This window comes from Populus trichocarpa, chromosome 18 (genome assembly GCF_000002775.5).
Source record: "Populus trichocarpa isolate Nisqually-1 chromosome 18, P.trichocarpa_v4.1, whole genome shotgun sequence".
Classification (NCBI taxonomy): domain Eukaryota; kingdom Viridiplantae; phylum Streptophyta; class Magnoliopsida; order Malpighiales; family Salicaceae; genus Populus; species Populus trichocarpa.
This window is the reverse complement of record NC_037302.2, coordinates 5,560,327-5,565,189: the sequence shown is the minus strand read 5'-3', so window position 1 is coordinate 5,565,189 and position 4,863 is coordinate 5,560,327.

Sequence of the window (4,863 nt, the reverse complement as noted above, 5' to 3'; positions counted from 1 at the left end):
ATGAAGGGGTAAGGATTCAGAGAGCTCAGCAAACTGCTCAAGACTTATGACATGCTGGATTTCAAGCACAGGGGACAAAACATTAGAGAGCTTAAGAGGTTGTTCAAAATCTATGGCATGTTGGATTTCAAGTATAGGGGATAAAACGTTAGAGAGCTGAGGTTGTTCAAAATGGGAGTATGGAATGGAATACACACTTTTTGAATCTTGAATGGATATGAATTAGACACAACCTAGTGAATTGGGGTTATCCCTATCCTCCTTATCATGAAGGGGTAAGGATTCAGGGAGCTCAGCAGACTGCTCAAGACTTATGACATGCTGGATTTCAAGCACAGGGGACAAAACATTAGAGAGCTTAGGAGGTTGTTTAAAATCTATGGCATGTTGGATGTCAAGCATAGAGAATGAAGAATTAGGAAGCTCAAAAGGTTTCTTAAAATCTATGACAAGTTGGGTGTTAAGCATAGAGGTCGAGGAATTAGGGAACTTAAAATGACAACTATCTTGAAACTCTTTTAATATTGCACTTACCTCTTCAAGCAACTCTACTAGAGAGTCTCTATAAACTTTTACAACTAAAAGAGACACCACTAACTTTCCATGAACCCCATTTTCAAAATCTTTTGAACCTATTATGTTAGCTATATTTACCTTTTTAGGTAGAACTACTAGAGAGTTTCTTGAAATTTCTTTGACATCTAAACCAAGCATAATAGGTTGTTCTTTAACCTTATTCTTAAAACTCATCTAGACTCATTGAATTAAGTCCTTATTCGTTCACATTCTCCTTGTTCTTATTGTAATCCAATGAGTTAGATCTTTTTACCTTTAATATTGAAAGAACATGAATTTGATCGACCATAAATGGTGATGTCTAAATCATATATTCATGGTTTATCTAAAATGACATGTCCTACATTCAATGGAATCACATCACACCAAATGTCATTGTGATAGTTTAGGAATTTGATAGGAAACAAACATCTCTCATTGACTATTATGGAGTTATTATTAATCTATGACACATTATATGGCTTAGGATGAAAAACATGTTTTACGCCTAAGTGAGCTATAATATTTGAAGATATTGCATTGATACAACTTTCATTATCTATGATCATCTTGCAACCCTTATCCCCACACTTGATATAGGTGTGAAAAATAATAGTCCTTCTCTAATCTTCGGTTCATTTAGGTTGTGTCAAGGCATATCTAACTACACCCAACCTAGTTGTCCCAATCTTTACAGTGTTTTGTTCATAATTGATTTAAAGATATCACTCAAGGTCAAATCCATAGTAGCTATAAACTTAAAGTTGGATGCTAGATGACTATTCATAAATGCATACAACATTAATTTAGAAATGGAATTGAGATCACATATGATTCCTATAAGTGAAATAAAAAAAAAATTAACCAAATAAAACTAATTCCTTTTATTAATATGGATATTAGTCAAGAACAGAATACACCAATAAATTAAGCATGTATTGGCAAATAAAAAAAACAACTAATGACAATAAATTGTAAATGATTAACCAAATAAAAGTTCACAACTTTCACTAGTTTTGGCAAGTTGGTAATTAATTAAAAAAGACTAATGACAAAATTTGAATGACAATATATAAAGTGAGAAAAGATATAAGGGTGTAATGTAGGAAAAGATTTTTTTTTAGGCATAGAAAGTACTATTAAAAATAATTTGAATAACAAATGTAATACCAGAACAATAAAATTCAACGTATCAAAAGGTAAAGTGATTTACTGACTAGATTTCTTGGTGGGAAGATATTGGAAGTTATTGCTGCTGACGTGGTGAGAAAGTTGACATGTCATTGATGGCTAACGCAGCGCTGACATGGTAGTTGTGATGACATGTCACTGCTAACTAATGTTGACATAATGGCTGATTTAGCAGTGTGTGGTGATGTGGCACTGATGTGGCTGCATGAGGGTTTTTTTTAGAGTTAGGTTGTAAAACAAAAGGATTAATTTTTTTTTCAATTGTTAATGATGATTCTACATAATTTCTAGGGTTTAAGAATTTTGTTGAATTTTAAGGATTTTCACAATCCCTAAAAGATCGATTAATTATAAAAACAATTAAAAACCTAGTTTTGATACTAAAGTTGATGTGAGAAAAAAAAAAGATTTGAAGATGAAGTAATAAGTTAAGAAGCAAGAAAAGAAAAAGGCTAGAAGAAATAGAAGAAAAAACTAGAAGAGAAAAATTGTCCAACATTTTAAAAAATAGGATATAAATACTAAAACCCTAACTAGAACATATAATTAAGAATTAATGGTTAAAAATCCTGGTATAGAACATTGGACCTACAAGTGAGGCTGGTATTTGAAATATCAGGAGTTTACCAGAAAATTTCTTAAAGTTATTCTAATTATTCATCAATTTTAATTAGGAGTATTTTTCACCATAATACACAAATTACGAAGAATCTTTTTCCTAAGAATTTATTTGGGTACACGAGTCCATAATAAATTCTTAACACCAGATTTATTTATACGAGTAAATCTCAATTATAAACCTCTAAAACCACATCAAACCACACAAAACAGCTTATTTCATGTAGGGTGTGCTAGGGATGCTGATACCTTCCCTACCCACAACCAGTTCCTTACCCTTGAAACTCTGATAAAGCCAGTACACCTGAGTTTCTTAGCGACCTTAAACCAAATAACTAGGTGGCAACTCCTTCAACCCCCACTCGCCTTTCACACACGTGCGACAAACGATATTGTATTTAATACATGAGTGATTAATGTTAGTGTAAGTGGGAGATTGTTAGTGTATATGTCTTGTAGCTAATTGGTTGATTAAATATGACATTAACTTTGTTCATGTAAATAGATTTAATTTTTAATAAAGACTTATTTATCTTTAATATTTAGAAAATATTTGATCAATTAATTTGGAGTAAAGATAAAGTCTTTGAAACAAAAATACTTTGTAAAAGAAATTATAAAGTTTTTATAATTATGATATTCTTATTGTATCAAAACATTGTTCATAAATGTTCCTAGTCAATACTCTATTAAGATTGGATATTAATTAAAGATATCGACAATGCTATATATTATGCTCTTTTCTTTATAAAAAAAAAAAAAAAAGAGTTATTCTCATAAGCTCAGGTATGAGGGATACATAGAAATAATATGTAGGTGCTTATGTGATGACATGTACACTGAACTGACCCGTATAAGAATTTCATATGGAGAGATTACTTGTGTCAATGGAAAAGCTTACATTTTGGTTGTGTAAGTGATCCTTAGACTTCAAATCACTAAGTTATATTATATAAGGAGTATTATGTTTTTATCATGCTATATGTTGTCCTAATCAAGGATTAAAAATGGGTATATATTAGGCATAACAAGAATTATATGAAAGTGTTTGAGTAATCAAGAGAAGATTCATCATCCTAGGAAAATTAGGAAAAATATTTCGTTTGTTCTTAAATAATATTATTTATTGTAAATCCTTGTGCAAGGTGAAATGATGTTTAAAATGATTTTAAAATCTTATTCAATGAATCAATGATTATGGTGTTTAGAACAAACATGATCAAACAAAGTAGATGTGTTTTATGCTATAATGTCTAAATTGAAATATTGTTGATGAATTTATAATAATTAAACTAAGAAACTCATCACTAAAAAGTTAAGTTAAACCACTTATGACTTTCTTAATATTTGGGGGATCATGACAGGTTGTTAGAAGTTGTACTTGATCTTCAAATATAAATCAATCAATTGTTGAATTGATAATAAATTTATTTATTTAATTTATTTAATCCTATTTTATTTAAGATTATGGTTTATATCTGAGTCAACTTATTAAGGAACCTAATAGGTCACACATATACAAACTATTAATTAGAAATTAAAATAAGATGATTAATCAAGTGTGACTTGATTATAAATAATTTTTAGAAATTAGATATTAGAATATAATTAATATAAGGAATTGTTAGTGTATATATCATATAACCAATTAGTTGGTTACACGTGTCATTGACTTTGTTCATGTAAATATATTTAATTTATCAATAAATGCTTATTTATCTTAATATTCATCAAATATTTGATTAATTAATCTAATATTTAATTAATAAATATAGAGTAAAGATAAAGTCCTTTGAAAAAAAATGTTTTGCAAAGAAAAATATATATTTGTTATGATTATGAGATTTATATTGCATCAAAGCATTGTTCTTAAAATATTCTTGGTCAATGTTCTATTAAGACTGAATATTAATTAGAGTTGTTGAAACTAGTACATATTATGTTATTTCCTTTATGAAAGGAAACAGTTGTTCTCATAAGCTGAGGTATGAGAAATACCTAGAACGAATATGTATGTGCTTGTAAGATGACATATACACTGAACTGACCTGTATAAGAACTTCATATAGAGAGATCATATATGTCTATGGAAAGGATATGAAAATTATGTAAGTGATCCTTAGACTTGAGATCACTAAGTTATCTTATATAGAGAGTGTTATGTTTTGATTGTGCTATATGTTGTCTAAATCAAGGGTAAAAAGTAGGCAGATATTCGATATAACATAAATTATATGAAGGTATTTAAGTCATCAAGAGAGGATTCACCACCTTCGACGAATTAGAAAAAATGTTTCATATTGTCTTAAATAGTATTAATTGTAAATCCTTGTGCCAAGAGGAATGAAATTTATAAAGAGTTTCAAATCTTATTCAAATAATCAATGACACTGATTTGACGTAGTAGACATACTTCGTGCTACAATGCCTAAATTAGAACATTGTTGATGAATGGTTAATAATTACACTGAGAAACTGATCACTGAAAAATTAAGTTAA